This window comes from Photinus pyralis, unplaced genomic scaffold (assembly GCF_008802855.1).
Source record: "Photinus pyralis isolate 1611_PpyrPB1 unplaced genomic scaffold, Ppyr1.3 Ppyr1.4_LG6, whole genome shotgun sequence".
NCBI lineage: Eukaryota > Metazoa > Arthropoda > Insecta > Coleoptera > Lampyridae > Photinus > Photinus pyralis.
In genome coordinates this window covers 39,839,647-39,859,782 of record NW_022170663.1, presented here as the reverse complement: position 1 = coordinate 39,859,782, position 20,136 = coordinate 39,839,647, and the positions used below count along the sequence as shown (strand labels likewise).

Sequence of the window (20,136 nt, the reverse complement as noted above, 5' to 3'; positions counted from 1 at the left end):
AATTTTACGTATCGAACACTGTCACGAAATAGCGTCTTATTGAGGTGGTATGTAGTATGAGTACAATAATGGTTATTAGAATTATGCAACTTGATTCAAAAGTAACAAGTTTAAATAACTCAGATTCAGACATATCTGAAATCTGAAGTTATGGACATTCTAGCTCTAGGCTTGTTTCTTGCTTGACAAGTTGGCAACATCGCTGATTACATTCGAAAAGGAAAGAACTAAAAATATAGACATGAACACGCTTCTAAAAGAATTTCATAATGCCAAAGAGAGAAGGTTGTAACTATTTTAATGAATATATTCCAGTTTTTTTCTATTATAAATAAATTGTATTAGATAAACTATATTTTTATCTAATATTTTTATGTATGCTTAAATATTGATTCGATTGACTTACAATTTATGTTACGTTTATTTTATGTTACATCTTTTGTTTTTTTTAATACATACCTAATATATATTATGTATTATGTTATCAAAAATCTCTAAACCTTCCCCATATAGTTTTATTCGTTGAAGTTTTTAAAAATAACAGCGACTATAGTTTCGGCGTACTGCCATCATCAGGCGACTAGAAGTGTATCACAATATAGCAAATTTGAAAACATTAAGAGCTAGTACTTACTGTGAAAGTTAACAGGAAAACGGTAACGGTTTACCGTTTTCCTGTTAACTTTCACAGTAAGTATTACCGTTTTCCTGTTAACTTTCACAGTAAGTACTAGCTCTTAATGTTTTCAAATTTGCTATATTGTGATTTACCGTTTTCCTGTTAACTTTCACAGTAAGTATTACCGTTTTCCTGTTAACTTTCACAGTAAGTACTAGCTCTTAATGTTTTCAAATTTGCTATATTGTGATTTACCGTTTTCCTGTTAACTTTCACAGTAAGTACTAGCTCTTAATGTTTTCAAATTTGCTATATTGTGATACACTTCTAGTCGCCTGATGATGGCTGTACGCCGAAACTATAGTCGCTGTTATTTTTAAAAACTTCAACGAATAAAACTATATGGGGAAGGTTTAGAGATTTTTGATAACATAATACATTTCAACCCCCATTTCGAGGAACGATGGATCCAACTCAAAATTACCTAATATATATTGAATAAAATAAGTTTTTTTATATATTTTTTGCGTTTTTGAAAACAAGTTTCTCGAGACTTCATTTTTGTAAACAATAAGTACACCCTCCAACATTTCGTTTGCACCCTTACAATTTTTGTTCTAGCTACGGCCCTGACCTGTTTTGAGGCCAGTCTTTGACCCATGCGAGCTCCAGGATGTTGCTGCTTGCTTTAGTGCATGGTGACATTCGGAAACCAACCTAGAGGTAATTTTACAGTGACCAAGTGCCTGCAGGATAACCCTGTTATCACTGGGAATTCTGATAATTTTGTTCTGCATAAGAACTTTTATTGCACTTACCGTTAGTCCTACGAACTCTGATTCAGTAGGAAGATTGTCTAATGGTTGGGTGATATGGAAATTCAGTTCTTTATAGTAAATACCAGTGCCTGTTTCTTCCATTGCTTTAGATCTAAGCGCGAAGATGAATAATATCTTCATCAAGAAAGATGTGGTAGTTTTTCTCTAATACGAATTGAGCAGTGAGTGAGTCTGATCGCCCTTCTAGGAGAGGCAATCGCTTAATCGCTTCGTTCAGAATTCAAGAGTGTCTACCTCAATACCTCTGCTATTCAACAACCCCTTATTTTTTAGACGCCTGCCAAAATGACCTGCTTTCTCACGTGGAGGCAGACCCAGAAGGGCTTCCGTGACGGCTGTGGGAGTTGTTCGCATCGCGCCCGTGCAAGCAACGCACACATGGTTAAGAAGTGCTACGGTTGTGAAGGCCACCAGCCATAGCAAAGCATAGATCTTATCACGGCCGTATACAGCAACAAGACAGCATTCGCGAATGTTCCCCAGGTCTGCCAATTGCGCGACGACTTTGCCCGAAAGCCCTATTTGTTTTTTTTTGGCTTTGAACTGGATATGCTTGCTCGAATTTAGTTGTTTTGTTAAATGCGATACCTAGATATTCCACAGACTCTGAAAATTGGAGGTGTTCTTGGAATAGCAGAGGAGTTCGAAGACCCTCTACTTTCCTTCCTTTTTCTTTTTCTTTTTCTTGAGAACTAGCTCCGTTTTTGCGGATTGATAGACAAGGAGTGGCATCCTCTCACTACTGTACATCTTAGTGTTTAGTCGCCAACGCTGATATGCACTGTTCTGAGTTTCAGCAGCAGCGCAATCCAGGCTCGTACGATTTTCTAAAGTCACTAGATATAGAAAGTACCGCAATCATCCGCCATTTTTGGGCAAATTTGCTGCCAACTTAAAAAAATTGACAGATAAAATCTGAATAGCTGTAATTTTTTATAACCTAACTTCATAGTACTGTCATGTTTTATAAAAATATATACAGATATCTCCAAACAGGTGGAACAATCCCTAACATTAAAGTTACTAGAATCTGGTAACTTCTGCCATTTTTGGGCAAAAATCATGCGTTCTCTCTCTAACACACAAGCCCAATGGATTGCGGTACTTTCTATATTTAGTGACTTTACGATTTTCGTTACGCTGGCGCCACACCGTGGTGGCGTAAAGCCATATCTATTGTTTCGAAGGTTGCTTTGTCAAAAATTCCTTCTATATCTATATGAATACTCCGAGTGTGGACTCTTTATAGTCCATCGATCTCTCGATCCACCCTACGACGCAGTGCAGGGCTGACTCTGTAGATCTTCCTGTGGAGTATGGGCGGTGGTTTCTTATGTATCTATCTCACAGTGCAGAGAAGGTGGATTCTATAGAGCTATGTGCTTCTTTCTGACGCCTCCTAAATCTAATATCCTTCTTATATAGCCTTAGGTTTACCTTATAGGTCTCGCAATCACTGTAGCTTTGCTCTTCGTTGCCTTATTGAACAGTTTGCCCAACGGTGTGTTCTGCTTTTCGAGCGCCGTGCACCACCAGGGATGGTTGTAAGGCGTCTTGGCAGTCCTCAGATGACATGCCTGTTTAAATGATTCCACAATGGAGTTGATAAGAATATCTACTTTGTCCTGTAAGTTAGCAGGACCAGAGAGGGGTCCCCCTATTGGGTGCTCTAATTTTTTCTTTGTAAAGGGGAATATTGGTTATCTTGGGGTTGCAATAACGGCCCCCTTGCAGTTAATTTCAAATTAAATTAATCAATGATCTGACATACAGGGTGATTCCTATAGTACCTGCCACCGTTTGGGAGCGTGTAGGTGGTGCGTAGGGGGGAGTATTTTGATATAGGACACTTGGGGTCGGAAATCTAAAATAAGGGTGCCAGAGCCAAATTTACCTTCTGGAATTTCGCGCCTGTAGGTAGGCAACCCAACCGGCCGGCGGTGCACACGGAGCGATCTCAGGCGGCGATGTGTGGCTGACACTTGATCAGAATTTTGTTTAAACCCACGAAATCCCGTCTGCAACGACGCGTATCAAGTGAATAAACACTATGGCACGTTTTACTAACACGGAATACGCGGACATGCACTTCATGTACGGATTGGCAAATGGTAACGCACGAGCTGCACGACGAGCGTACGCTGAGCGGTATCCAAACCGTCAGTTACCCTGCAGACAGGTCTTTCAAGAAGTTCACTTCCGACTGTGCGAGACAGGGCAATTGCAGGTAAGCTGACGGAGGCTTAACTTTACACACAGATTCGTGATGCACATCGATACTTGGGTCATTTAAGCACCCATTTCGAAAAGTTTGTTTGTTTACACCGACCTCCTCCTATTTCGCAGCCCACTAGCGCCCGTGATCGCGATCGCCCGTTGGTAAATGCCTTAGAGGAGGATGTGTTGGGACGTTTCGAGGCAAACCCGCGTACTAGCACTCGACTTGTAGCAGATCAGGTGGGTTGTAGTCAACACACAGTGTGGAACATCGCCAACAACAACAACTTACACCCCTATAAGTTTAAGAAAGTGCAAGAGTTACGGCCGGGTGACCATGAAAGGAGGCTGGAATTCTGCAACTTAGTCGTCCAGGAGGAAGAAGCTAATCCGAACTTTCTGAGGAGCGTGCTAGTTACTGACGAGAAAGGATTCTCAAGAGAGGGGACCTTCAATCCTCGTAACAGCCACTACTGGGCGGAGCACAATCCTCATGAAACGTTTACGCGAGGATACCAGGACAAGTTTTCTTTAAACGTTTGGGCTGGCATCCTGGGGGACAACCTACTGGGGCCTTACATCCTCCCTCCGCGTCTAAATGCCCATAATTACCTGATTTTCCTGCGCGAGGTGCTACCAGAACTTTTAATGGATGTTCCAGTGAACTTGTACTGGGACCACTGGTTCCAGCACGATGGGTGCCCTGCTCACTACGGGCGGCAGGTGAGGGAACACTTGGACCAAACCTATCCGGACAGATGGATCGGCCGTGGAGGTGCGGTGGAGTGGCCTGCCCGCTCGCCCGACATCACCCCATTAGATTTTTACTTGTGGGGTGTGATGGAAGCGCACGTCTACGAGACTCCCGTCGAATCCGAAGAGGACTTAATTGCGCGCGTCGTCATGGCCGGAGAGGCTGTTCGCCAGGACATAGGAGTCTTCACGCGAGTTCGAGGGGAGTGGTTGGCTAGATGTTGAGGTTGAGAACAACGGTGGCCACGTTGAACACTTGTAAACGTTATTGCTTTTGACTGTCGTTTTCCCTCCTTCCCTCCCATGTCGCTTCCTCGCGCTAACTCGCTCTGCATCGCTCCGCGCGAAACGTCGGTCGGTTGGGTTGCCTACATACAGGCGTGAAATTCCAGAAGATAAATTTGGTTCTGGCACCCTTATTTTGGATTTCCGACCCCAAGTGTCCTATATGAAAAGACTTCCCCTAGGCACCCCCTATACGCTCCCAAACGGTGGCAGGTACTATAGGAATCACCCTGTATACTCGCTTCGCTTCTGGAGTGACTTGCCAGTTCGTTATATGGTCAGAGATACTCGATGATGCCAGACTCACAGTCTGGCTTCGGGTAACTACGAACTATCTCGCGACGAGCAGTACTCGTAGAAACATTAGGCAGTTCACACGCCTCGCCGCTCGCTTGCGCTGGTGTCTACAAATTACATAGGTATATTATTAATATAAATATATCTATGACAAATTATCAGTGTAGCTGGATGTAGTTTCCAGTAGTGAGATGGACTCTCCCGGCTTTGATACCAATATTTTCATTGAAACTGTAACGAACCGTCCTGGAATATGAAATGGAATTCATTGCCAGAATACCACGACAAAATTAGGAAGAGAAACGCGTGGACGGAACTACGTTCATTGATGTACAATGGGTTTGAAGAGAAATCGAAGAAGCAACAAACAACATACTGACGATTTCTGGTGCGAATTTGCGATCTCTCCGAGAAAAGCTCGCCCATGTGTATTGCGGTGTGGCGTGCCCGCGACGAGAACGCAACGGACACGTCGCGAATCCACTCGCTCGTGTGCATCGAGCCTAAGCCGAATAACTTTGCCGTGTCTTCGAGCCCCTTATTGGCGACGTTCGATCAATCCGTGGTTCATATTGATCAATTGTTGTAGTTAGCGGACGGTATTAGCTGTTTCGTCGGGTTGGAGAAGCTCGTAGTACACTACTCCCATCTGAGTCTACCACACACACAACATTGTCTTCCTCCCAAAGCAGTCCTGTTTTGCACATGATATTGATGATTCTCCTAGCAAATGCATGAACGTGTATAGGATGTCCCCGATTGAGTTGGATTACTCATGCAATCCAACCCAATCGGGGACACCCTATATACGCAAATGAATGAACGTATATAGGGTGTCCCCGATTGGGTTGGATTGCATGAGTAATCCAACCCGATATTTTACATACCAAACCTGAAACCATGCAGTTTATTTTTTTTCAAAAATTGAGAAATAAAATTGCAATATGGAGAATATTGCAAAGCAAGATAGAGAAGTTAATTACTACTATATTGCTAGAACGAAAATTTCAGAAAACTTTGTCGTTGCATGTAAAAGTTGTGCATATCCAATATAACGTTTCAAGAAATATTTCATAGGGGAGAGGGGGGTAAAATACAAAAAAATTGAAAGCAGCATGGTACCCTTAGGTACACATCAACTACTGAATAAGTAGCTCAACGCCACATCAGTGGGTCCGCAAACGCAAACATTTTTTTCTTAATTTAAAAGATTATTTAAGCACTTCTAGTGGTTAAAAGGAAGTAAACAGACAAATACGATTATAGAGCATTCGCACCTTAGTATGCAGTATGGGGTCTTATGGACCTTTACTAATTTGCGTCATTCTTCAATAACGCTATCCTTATTCCTTACCGCAATGATGCCAAACTTACATATGATTGAATTTAAGCTTTAAAACAAAATATAACGTCAAATCTTCTTGTATTGTCATTACGTGTGTGGTTCGTTTTTGTCTTTCGTATTTAACACATTTTATTGTCTCATTGCTTTAAAAATCGTTCTTTTAAGAACGCCTCCATCTCGTACTTTATATACAAGGTAACTTTGAGTGTTCTTGTAGAACCGTTATTTGATTTCATCTTTTTAGAATATCCCATTAAATGGAAGCCGAAGCTGAAGCAGGATCTGCTAACGTGAAACGCCATAAAGGAGAGTGTTTTAGCCGGAAGGAGAAACACCTCATTATCAACGTGCTGAACTATTTCTCGGGAACGATGAACGTTACTGCAGCTGTGAAAGAAGCAAGTAAAGCTTTATGTTGTTCTGAACGGAGCATCTATGCCATTAAAAAGGAAGACGGAAACGAAGGTGTATCAAGCCCGAAAAAACGCAAGCAAAGAAAAGGGAAACAAAGCAATGATCGTCTTCATGTGTATGATGAAAATGTGCAATCAGTTATTCGACGTAAAGTGCATAACTTCTTCATTACAAATATTCCACCAACTATGAACAGCATCTTAGCTTCCGTAAATGACGATAACGATCTACCCAACTTTAAACGCACCACATTATTCAATCTCTTGAAAGATATGGGTTTTGAATTTAAGAAGGTTGGCCGCAAGAGTATCGTTATTGAACGGGATGATATTATACGATGGAGACATAAATACCTACGTCGCATCAGGAAGTTGAGAGAAGAAGGTGCTTAATCTTTTTATTATATTTAATTGCAAATTACATAATATTTATATTTTAGGTAAAAATATTGTGTATACGGATGAGTCATGGGTTAACATTGGTCATTCGGTGAGCAGGGCGTGGCATGACACCACCGTTGAAAGCAATCGTCAGGCATTCATCAAAGGACTCAGTACAGGTTTAAAATCACCCACTGGTCTAGGGCCTCGCTTTGCGTTAGTACATGCTGGTGGTGATAATGGTTTTATTCCGGGCGCGGAACTGACTTTTCTCTGCAAAAAGAACACTGCTGATGCACACAACGAAATGGATGCAGACACTTATGAAAAGTTTTTGAACAGCTTCTACCAAATGTGCCACCGAATTCAGTCATTGTTATTGACAATGCCTCGTACCACAGTAGAAAGTTGGAGAAGATACCAACAATGTCGTGGAGAAAAGAACACATTATAGATTGGCTTCGTGAGAAAAATGTACCGATTGAAGAAAATCCATTAAAACGAGACCTACTGGCTTCTGTTGCGCATGTTCGGCATCACTACGACAAAAATAAGCTTGATGTTATTGCACAAGAAAAAGGTTACGAGATTCTCCGTTTACCTCCATACCATTGTGAATTAAATCCCATTGAAATGGTGTGGGCTCAAGTTAAACATCATATCAAAATGAATAACAAAACATTTAAAATAAAGGACATGGAAGAATTAATAAAAATGGGTTATTCACAAGTTACGGTTCAAAATTGGCAACATTATGTCAATCACGTGAAAACTATCGAAGATGGCATGTGGGCAGCAGATTATCTTCAAGATGATGTTGAAGAATTTATAATTCAAGTGTCGCAGTCATCTTCCGATGAATTTCAATTCGATTCCAGTGACTAATATGTATACTGTACATTTGTAAATTTTTGGGGACTTAATAAATACAAGCTGTTCTCGGCCACATTTGACAAACAATTACAACTTGTTATTAATTTACCTTTTTGACTTCTGAGGTTAGGTTAAAAAGTAATAAATAGTGTCTAAACTACCGTTTTACGGTGCAGTAATCGATCCTATAATAAGTTTGGCAAGCATGTACTGTTTCTCCATAAGCCCCATACTGCATACTAAGGTGCGAATGGTCTATAGTTTCAAAATTCAAACAAAATCGAAAACGGCGTTTCGCTCTCTCCCTCTTCTCCTATCTCCCTATTCCCACCCTACGATTTCAAAACGAAAGGTAACGCTTTGTACCTACAATTGTTTGAAAACCTTTCAAATGAAAAATGAAATTCTTGCGACAGTTTTACGCTTTTGTAAGTTTCCACCTTTCCACAGTCGACTGTCATCATCACACAGAAAATACAATCTTGGTGTGAGGAAGTTCGTGATTTCAATTAAAAATAAACGCTATCTTTTTTCATCTAGATTTAATGGCCATATAATAATTAATAATTTAACAGACACTACACGGCAATTAAATATATAATTAAAAAGTAGCGTGCAATATCAAAGATAAAGGTGTTTGTATTAAAAAATGAACGTGACGGAATGCAAATCATTTTATTAACGTGTTCTGTACAGTGTTAATGTAACGTGCAATCGATCCACTTTTTACTATTTGTAAGTAGTTTAAAAAATACTCACATAATTAAAGAATGTCACGAAATAAGATTTGTAGCTACTGTCATGTCACGGCCAACGATCTCGCAGAAAACATTCAAATTTGTATGTCCTCAAGGTAAAAATGTGCGTCCGAGTGAGTACTTTCTGATCTGAAACAATAGCCTAGATAGACAGAATTGTCCAGACTCTTCAGATTATTCAGGCTCATGAGATTCTACAGATTCTATACATTCTTCGGACCTTTCAAATTTTTTTGAATGCTACGGATTTGGATTTTTTTGTTCCTTCATTGTCTTCAGGTGCTTCAGACGTTTGATTCTTATAAATTTGTGGGAGCCTTTGTTTGGTTGAGATTTCCGGCTCTGTGGATTTTTCAAAGTCCTTCAAGACATTTCATTATGGGTCGATTTTGAGATTTTTTTAATTGATTCATGAATATCTCCCATATAGCAACAATCACTGCACCAAAATATAATTTTCTAATAGGACTGGATGGAGAGAAGAGGATGCGCAGTTGATCTTGTGCACTTAGAGCTCACATGGGAATTTTTTGTGCTGCCTACCGGTTTTTGATTAGAGTCCCCCGCCTCCTACAACATCAGTCAAGCCACCCCACACTCGAGGCAGAGATTCTGGCGGCTCTAATCTAACTTCACCACGTTTAGTCAGAATTCCCTCGCCATGGATTATCTTAATAGTGACAGAATCCTGTCCTATAAATTAAAGAAATGACGTTTTTGTTAATTTTTAAGTATTCAATATTTTGGATGCAGACATTTATGGTGGTATTGCTGTATTGCAACGAAGCAAGTCCGCGCACAAATGGCATGAAAATTAAACAATGTAGTTAGCGAATTAAAGACTACAAGTTAATTAAAAATGAATAAATGGATTCACAAATTATTGTAAATGAATCACACCAGCGGACGAAAGTAGCGGCAATCGGCGGCAACCTGGATGGGATGACGCTGGTACGGACGGACAGACTCGAGCGCCACCAAGGGATACAACCTTGCCCTTAGTCAAGGTCGGCGTTAGTAGCGGTTTGCGGAACGGTCTCAGAAGCCTCTAGTAAACTCAATCAGAGTAAACGGCAGCTGTAGGAATCGGACGACTTCACCAATCACCAAATGGTGGCGGGTGCTTCGGAAGAACTAAAACAAAATGACGGCGCACGGCCCATAAGGCAACAAAACACAAATTAATTAGCGGTGTCTACGGGAAATGAAATGCAGAAAAGCGAAACAATATCTCCCCTTATAATTTAATGAAACAGAAAGTATCAAAAAGTTTACCTTGCAATTAAACAAGGCGGCAGAAATTACTGTGCAAGAAACAGCAAAAGCTGTACACTCAATGTACCTAAAAGCGAAAATTAAACGGAATGAATGCGAATAAATTATGGAAAGTATCAAAATCAATACGGTACTTACAAATGTAGCTAGCAAAACACCAAAAAATGTGATGGTTGAGAATTTAGACATACCTACACTCAGTGGTCCTTGAAAATCACGACGATATATAGTATAATTTATTATTAGCATCTTCTAAAAAGGTTACGTGCATGGGAGAGTAACAAATAGAATAACACTAAAAAAAGTAGGTATTAACATAACGAGTGTAGAGATTTTTTATAATTCTAAATTTTGGACAAATAAATCTTCATTAATTGCTGATGTTGCCGTTGCGGCCATGTCATAATTCTCATTTAAAATGCAATTTTATGCCGGTCTCTACAGGATGTTCATTTTAGAAATTAATGATCTAATATGCAGTCCTCATAATTAGGTTACTCACGTTACAGACGAGTTTATTTCTCCAGAGATCTATGTACGTAGTGGCAGTGACGCAAATTTGATTTTAAAATTGCATTTGTGTTGAAAACATGGACAAAAGTGTTAATTACACAGATATATATCGCCATATAACGTAATTTAGTAAAAAGGCTTTTTAAGCATAAACGATGGATCAAAAATTCATCATCTTATTATTAGTTGGTGGTTTAGGTTTTTTTGCTACTATTCGGATTGTACTTGCAATGTCCGTAAGTCCTTCTGGCAAGTTTAGGCGTTCTTTAATTGAATTCCCTTATGCAACTTTTCACACCTTCAGCCTTCTGCCTTTGTATATCTTTAGGATTTAGGAGCTATGATCTGCCTTCTTTTCACTACATTTAAGAGTTCATATACATAGGCATTTAATTTTCTAGATCAACAACTATTGTTGTGATTTTCATCAGACATGGAGTTGGAGTGACACAGTGGAGTGTGGAGGTGACGAATAATCTGGATTATCAAACAATGGTCGCTCTCAACGTCTGTAAGGTACCATTCCGAACTTGGCTTGGCAGTCGCGGTCCAGCAGTCGCAACCCGGCCCGCGGGGCACTGCTCTTAGGGATTAATATTTGACGCTGTGGGATCCAAGCTCATACTATCTTATAATGTCTATTTATCATGCCTGCACAGAACTCGGTTATGCGACCAAAACAATAACAAAGAAAAAAAACTTACGTTTTGAAAATGTCTAGTAGCTTAATCTGGTTCTAAAGGAATAAATATTTTGGTTGTAACTTGCAAAGGAAGTGGCCAAAGCAGTGATCGTAGAGGAAACGTGCAATATTGTTAGGCACTGTTAATAAAGTAGGTAGTATCTCTTCATTTACTATTAGTTAATTGAATTACATTTATAATAATTTGTACGTTGCTTTTATAATTGGCAAAACTAGCATCTCTCATCAAGGGTATACATGATTTAATTAAAAATTTAGGCTGCCACAATTATGCGTTGCGCCGTGGCCCACGGTTGCGCTCATGTTTATTACTTTGTTTTACCTCAAACGTAGCTTTTGCGAAATTATTTTTCGATAAAAGATAATTATTGCTAATTAAAATTAAGCCCCGCGAAATTATACGTCAATTATTTGTAATTGGAATTAAGTTTGTCCAAATATGCGAGCAGCTAACGTAAATTATATTAAATTTGGCTGAAGTATTAATTATTTCCTTTTTCTCGCAGTAGACCGAAAGTTCAGGGCCATCGACGCTAGAAGTGAGTATTACTAGAGATCCTTACTTACCAGGTAATATAAAATGGCATACAAAGCCAATAAAAGCTGGCACAAAAGACGGAGAGTCGCGATTATTTAAACTAAATTAAGCATCTAGACAGTGGTTCAACGGAAACGTAACAGACTGAATAACTCGTAAGGAAATAGTTTATAAAACAAACGCAAAAGTAGGTCGATTTGAGTTAGAAGGTGGACATATTTTCTTTCAAAATCTACACCCCCGGTGTCAACCCCCTAAGTAGGGTTGCTATCTCTTCAATGATTTTAAATTGAACGTTGGGTCGAGCGACACATCATTGGAAAAGGCTCTCAATTATTTCCTTGGCAGCAAACACGGGGTAAGACAAAGGGATTTGCGCATGCGCAAGGTAGGGCGCAGCATATAGATCTAGCTAGATCATTCCCCGTGGAGTTAATCGGTAAGTTGTAAAAAGTTCCACAACATCCACTTCTTTATCCATTTTTAGCACCACATACCTACGCACTGCGTTTTCGTTACACTAGTCCACGGGTGACTGACCGGATTTGTTTTCTCGTCCTGTTTTTGTCTGAGACCACCGCACACCGACATTTTTGTTTTCCGACGAAACGTCTTTCGAAAAAACGTTTTGTTTGACCAGTGTGCGGTCGGCCTTAGCGTCTAGCCATTTTATGATCAAATGAAAGTCAATTTTCCGTTACCGTTGTCCAGTTTGTGATACTAACATATCAGGCGTTAATATTTTTACTATTTCAATCACTTTTCAGGAATTTTAGAGCTATTAATGATCTTCTCAGAAGTCAAAAAAAGTTGCAACGTGAGTTATTGAGTGAGAACGAAAGATGACACAAAACCGAAACAAAAAATTACTGTTCCTTATATGGAAATGGAAAAGGCACTAAATCTTATAATTAGCAAGGTCGTAATGGCAAAGCAGGTTTGCAAACTGAAAGAAGAGAAGACGGCATTGAATTACATAACGAAACAAGTATCTAAAACGGTTCACTTTTAATACATATGAATATCAACACCTGCAAGGATAGCAATTTACGGTGTTACAATCCATTAATAACGAATGGCTTCATTGCACAAGATAATGTGCATAAAAGTGAAAAGCGACGAAATGGAACCGATCGTCTATTTATAGGTAGCGCTCTAAAATTTTATCGTTATCATTAATATTGTGTTCCTTATATGTTCACGTGGCGAAATTTTCCTTTTGGCAATGTTCTCTTAATTTTACTTGTTTCAAATATTGATTAAGTTTCGCAACAAAGCAAACGTGCCCGTCTGATGTGTTGTCTTAATTGGCTCAATTTCGAAATGGAAAGTTAGGTAAATATGGGTTGTTGATTTACGTTGCGTAATATAATTGTTGTGTAGGTACCTAGGTATTGCATCTTATGTATTCTTGAATCTTGTTGCACTATACCTACCGCAGAATTACCTATGCATAATTTTGCCTTAGGTGTTAGGATGGGTTATCAGATAAGATGATGTCGAACATCATTCAGACATTGGCAAGTAGACAAAGGTATTGGACCAAACACTAGTTTTCCAGTTGGATGGACTATAGAATCATTGAAGGTCAATAATTTACGAGTCATAGTCGATAACTTGTGGAATTTTTTGGGACCTTGTGCACCATGCAATTGTGGTGTAGCAGTATGGTCCTTTTGGTAAGATTTTTCTCTCGAATGGCAGGTTTTTAATAGGCTTAATTATGGTAGTGCTCTTCTTCATGTATACTCGAATCAACAGGATCCCCTCAGTAAATCAATTTCGCGTTTTCTTTTGCGATGGGGATCCGTTATCTGCATCGAGTCTAGTTCCACTGGAGGATTGGGAATTCATTTCGCGGACACTTTGTTCATCCCCAAACCTTTTCAGGAAACCTATCAAAGTTTGGATCATATTTATGCATTCTCGACCTCAACAAAATTGTTTCGACCAGAATTTTACTTGATAATGTGAGTTTGTCCGTGGATAATTTTTAGGCCTGTACCCTCCTTGACCAACATCACCCATTTGGGGACGTTGCTCTCTAGAGAATCACTTCGAATCCTTGTAAATAAGCTTTGTGTTCTCCTCTACGAGCCAATTTTCAGAGAACGCTTTAGCAAAAGATTATTTTTTCGACACTAGAATCTTTCGCTCACTCGCCTGCTTCAATCCGTGATTTTTTATAGGCGTTGCGACTTTTGACGCAATTATCCTATGACGGCTACTCTTCAGAATCTTAGGAGTTTCTTCAAATTTTCTTAAAATCGTATAATAATCCTTTTAGGTTCTCTAGAATAACCAAGATCGCAAAGATAATAACAAATTACTTGAATGTGGTAGGATATAACCCAGAAGGAGCAAAAACAGTAAATACTAATACGCTAAAAGTGACGAAAGTTGTCTCTTTGTTGAAAATCGATTCTTGCTATCAAATCTCGTTCATGAATCGGAAAATGGCCGCTCATTATCAGCAGGTGGAACATATGTCAAATATGCACTCGCAATGGTTATCAACTTCAGACTCGTACGTCGACAGAATGGCAGGAAATTCCGCACTTCCTGGTCAATTACAACTACATTTTTAACTAACACTTGAACCCTACAACTAAAACCCTAAAAGAAAATCAAAGGTACCCCCTCTTCCTTGATAAATTGAAATGTGCATACCTCTTAAATAAGAGGACTAATAATAGATGAATGCAACAATCGCCGATAGACATTGTAAAACGAACAAGTTAAAAAGTAATCGTAAACGATTTACATAAAGCGCATTTCCACTTGCATTCATTTCCCATTTGTAAGATGCAACTTCTGTTAAAATCGTAAAAATCCGGCCACAAATATGAAAGATAGCGTTGCACATGGGCAATCCATTGTTGACGTGCTACTTCAATTTCAGTTTATGAGAAGAATTTCATTTCAAAGCTTTTCTAAATAAGAAAGTTGGAACTGCGCATGCGCAAACCTAAATTTTAAAACTAATGTTAGATTTTCCTTTGTTGCAAGCGCCTAAGTATCAAATTGCACTTAAATAGTTCCATAGATAAAAAAGTTGGCACTGCGCATGCGCAAAATAAAATTTTGAAACTGGCGCTAGATTTTCCTTTATTCCAAGTGCCTATGAATCACATTTCATTTAAATTCTTCCATAAATCAAAAAGTTGGCACTGCGCATGCGCAAAGTCAAATTTTGAAACTGGCGTTTGATTTTCCTTTATCCCAAGTACCTATGTATCAAATTTCGTTTAAATTCTTCCATAAATAAAAAAGTTGGCACTGCGCATGCGCAAAACCAAATTTTGAAATTGGCGTTTGATTTTCCTTTATCCCAAGTGCCTATGTATCAAATTTCGTTTAAATTCTTCCATAAATAAAAAAGTTGGCACTGCGCATGCGCAAAACCAAATTTTGAAATTGGCGTTTGATTTTCCTTTATTCGAAGTGCCTATGTATCAAATTTCGTTTAAATTCTTCCATAAATAAAAAAGTTGGCACTGCGCATGCGCAAAACCAAATTTTGAAATTGGCGTTTGATTTTCCTTTATCTCAAGTACCTATGTATCAAATTTCGTTTAAATTCTTCCATAAATAAAAAAGTTGACACTGCGCATGCGCAAAACCAAATTTTGAAATTGGCGTTTGATTTTCCTTTATTCCAAGTGCCTATGTATCAAATTTCATTCAAATACTTTTATAAGTAAAAAAGTTTGCAATTCGGTTTATAAATGGTCGAGATGCGAAAAGGGCACTGTGAATTTTGAATCGATTCGATTCAACTTTTGGCATTGCGTATTATATGGCTAAAGCTATGCCCATATTAAATTTCATGCAATTCAGTTCATAACTAACGGAGATGTAAAAGCGATCGAACATTTCTAAACAAAGTTATCGTTCACACGGACAGATAGATGGACCGACAGACAAAGGAACAGACGGACAGACCAACCGGAAGGCGACAGATAGCAATGCAAAATTATAAACGATCTCTAGGATCGTTAATAAACGGCAAAAGTGTAAAATTATGGAACATGTAAAAAACGGTTTTTTTGTTTTTTTTGCAATAACTTTTTTTGTAAGCGGTACAGAAAAAATTCCTTCCTTGGTACAAGACTCGACACCATAACGAACCAAATAGCGAAAAAAAGTAGAACAATAGCTCTTAAGATAAAAAACTAGTAGCGTCGCAAAGTTAGCGGACGGACGGACGGACGGACGGACGGACAAAGTGGCCACAATAGCGCATTTTTATTTTTATTTTTGTGGAAATGCGCTAAAAATATCAGCCGAAACCTAAAGATACACTTCAATTACTGCAAATGCAAATTACTTACTTACGATAAAGAAGAAAAACGCAATTATATCCTCTCTATTGGAGTTAAGGGCGAATCCGTTTCCCAATCCCCAATTCAATAACTCCAATTGCCAGAGATTAATAAAATATGAATGAATTAAAATTCCATGCGGTCTCAACTAATGTCTCAGCTGTTTAATTAAATTTTAAAATGGAGGGCACTCGGTCACGGTTCACAAAAGAAAAATGAAGCTGAAGGTCGACAATCGACAAACAAAAAGCACGGCGTCGGGAAAATGCGCGCTAAAATTGCGTGGTTCGAATTCCAACAATAGATGGAGCCATCTATTAAACTGCTTCATTCATTCAACAAATAATAAACGTGAAAAGTACCTAACAATGCTTTGTAATGAAGAAAATAAACCGTTATATCTTCCTCCACCCATTATCTCAAGAACGGAACGGGTATCGGAGGAGGGTACTCGCAAGAGCCAATTGGAACGTCTTGAAGAGATATATGTATTGGTGATGTTAAAACTTCAAGTGAGAACATTTCGAAAACGGTGTGTCGGAAGAGAGTTTAATTATTACTCATTACCCTAACGTATTTTAAGTAACAGGTGGCAGGTAAGGCCATAATTTAATATAACACATTTGTAGGTTTAACCATTCTGCATTTATCGTTCTTAATACGACGCTATACAGGGTGTTCATTTGAAAACTTTCCAGCACGGATTTATCGAAAACCACTGATTAAAGGAAAAAAACGCCGAGACACGTCAAAAGATTTATCAAGGGGGACAACTTTTTAACTAAAAACTACTTCACCCCATTTCACCCTCTGATTCGTTTCCGAAAAAATTGGAAAAACCTTTATTTAATTTATTTGTTTTCACAGAAGAACATGACGAAAGAAAGTTAAAGAAAAGAAAGATGAACTCCAAATCTCAACATGAATATTGTAAGGAACACGAGATAGTTACCGCAAATTTACAAAAAAAATCACTGGAAATGATGGATATACTAAAATTACACAGACATTAGAAGACACCACATATAAATTAAACTCAATACATTTACCGAGAAAATATTTTTAACGAAATCTGTACATTACTAACAATTTTGAACAAAATGTGTTCTAAAAGGCAAACAAAACGGCCGACGAACGGGCGGATAGGTGGCCGATACGATTTGTTGTATTATGCATATTATATTGAAACCTGAAAAATAAAAAAGCCTTATACAGTGTGTCTACTTAAGTCGGCAACATATGGATACCTTGGTTCTTAAAAGTTTTACGAAAAACAGTTTTTCTTTATAAAAAGGCCTGCTTGAGGTTTTCGAATAAATTGAAAAAACCTGTCTTGCAATGCAACATCAAAATTCTAACTAAGTCCATGACTAACGAAGGTTTTCTAACTGAAGTTGTAGTGTACTTAACCCCCAGGTTCTACGCTAACTTCACACTACAAGAACATGGAAATAAAGTCAACCAGGCAACGTTTAAAAAAATGGTCACCCTAATGACTATTCCCTCCAAAACTAAACAAGATCCCGCTTAAATTTGAAAAGTGGCACGTGATCTAAGGCAGGGCAAGGTTGTGTAATAATGGTAGTAATTATTATGATAGTGAAAACCCGGAAATTTAGTGGATGTACGTTAATGTAAGCAAAGCAAACAAAGCCAAAAAGGTGTCGTACTCTCGCAAAAATAACTGCTAAGGGTAAAAAGAGTACGACGAAGAAAAACCTTGCAGTTAGATTAAAACAGGTCAAAAGTTAGTTAACAAAATATTTGTAAATGTTTAAGCAGTAGTTAACAAAGATAGTAAATGCAAATATACAATGTTAGTTACACTCAAGTTTAAAAACAAATTTTTGGGAACAATGAGTCAGGTAGGAGCAGGTACCTACATTCTGAGAAAGGGTTAGGAGTACAGGATGTGACTCATCTTTGGTGCAATAAAGTCCTTTTGTTGAAAGCAAGATGGAACATTACCTGGCCTTGTAAGCAAATTTTACTATCGGTAAAAATATGTGAAAATTATTGAATCGCCACTCATATCACACATAGATTCCAAATCGAAGAGTTTTGATTAGCATAATCTCGCCCCCGCAAAATAGGTAGCGTCGCCCCTCATTCGGGGTTTCGAGCCTACAGTTGAATGTCGAAGACAATCACGGAATTAGGTGTCGTAGCCCAATTTTGACGACAGTTTTTACCACCTCCGTGACTGAAACTGTTAGTTACAAACACAGTCAGTACATACATCAAAAACTCGGTAATTTCCACATATTAAAATAAAATGATCAAAACTTATATGAATCTTACTTCAGGGACAAGACCAAATAATCAACATCAATAAACATAAATTACGGTATTAAACATTTCATTCTGCATTGCCGTTAAACCAAGTAAATTTCAAAAGCAAAGATTGAAACACAAAAAATATAAAATACGGTATACAAAACACAAATACGATATAAATAAATGCAAAAAAATTACTCCCTGCACTAAATAACACAAAATAACTACATTTATGGAGCGACGCGTTCACGACCGCCATTCAATACAAGATGCCAAACGTAACCCACGTTCGCGTTTTCTAGATGGCGCAGGTAGCTTTTTCCCAAGGTTAGTATACTACTAACCTTGGCTTTTCCCCTCCTAAAAATTGCGTGGTTGCCAACTCTGAAAAATGTGTGCATTGCCCTAAGTTGTGTCATTGAATTTATAACTATCAGAAGCGCGGATCCCATATAACAGTTTGTGACCATGTGCCAACTGGCCGCCGCTAGGAGCAGTTCGATCGTTTGAAAGTCCGTGGGCGATCGAAAGTGGAGCGTTACATTGACATTAGATGGCAGCATTACAAACCATTTATTTTGACCATTCGAATATTTTCCTTTTTAATCGTCAGATGTCAGGAACTCCGGATGTTTTTTGTGTTATCATTGGAATGGTTTTATAAATAGGATTGGAATGTTCTAAAAATAGATCCCTTAAGAAGCATTGCGTAAATTTGTAATGTAAATAATAATACATTTAGACGAACGAAGCTTGCAGTCCTTGTCCTTGAAGGAATGCAATTTCATACATTCTATTCACAGGCAGTAAAATAGGCAGGTTCCACATTTTTACTGAAAGCGGGAGATTTTGTTATTAAAAAACGACCAAAAAAAATTTGAAGGCAAAATATTGTCCGTTGCAAGCAGGCAGCTACATCATTTCCACATTCACATTTGATAACTAAATTTCGCGAATCAGCTTTTTTTATAACCATGCAGCATTGTGCACAAATAAATCGGTCCCAGTTTACGTGAATTCGTATACCTACTAGAGCTGAGCGATAAATGAAATTGTTATCGATTTATCGATAAGTCTGTTCAGTCTGATAATTATCGATTAATCATTAATTGATAACTGTCGATAATTATCGATAACTTTAATCACTTATCGTTAACTTTCGATAATAATCGACAATTATCGATAAATCGTAAGGCTAATTTTCGATAATGATCGATAACGTTTGATAATTATCGATAACTTTTTATAATTATCGATAACTTTTTATAATTATCGATAACTTTTGAAAATAATTAATAATGATTGTTAGCTGCTGATAATAATCGATTATTATTGCCACGAAAATTGTCTATCTCTGATATTTATTGATTAATAAATAAGTAGCGGAAATTATCAAGAGAAAACTATCGATACTTTTTCATAAATCTCATCGATATATATTCTCAATCGATATATTACATCATCCATGCGTACACTCGCTAACATTTTTGTTTTTTTGGTATTGATATTGCGAGAGATAATTTAAATAAAACAGGATCTTTTGATGCTCAAGTTGTCTGAAATCAAAGGTGATCAAGTGGACGATAATCCTCAAAAATGAGTACAGCAGTAGGTTGTGAATTGTGATCATATGGCAACTCAACAATGCTCTTACATCGCTTTTGTTGGAAGTAAACTGGTATACCTAAACATTGAAAAGTTTATGTCGTTAAAAATTCTCTCGAT

At 38.2% G+C, this 20,136-nt stretch overlaps 1 long non-coding RNA gene across 1 annotated transcript; it reads left to right on the top strand.

The window, feature by feature from the left end:
- The first annotated feature begins 12,998 nt into the window (after nt 1-12,998).
- On the top strand, nt 12,999-17,149 carry LOC116175088. Its single transcript, XR_004146242.1, has 2 exons — nt 12,999-13,488; nt 16,764-17,149. It is a non-coding gene; the product is annotated as an uncharacterized LOC116175088 (long non-coding RNA).
- The last annotated feature ends 2,987 nt before the right edge of the window (nt 17,150-20,136 follow it).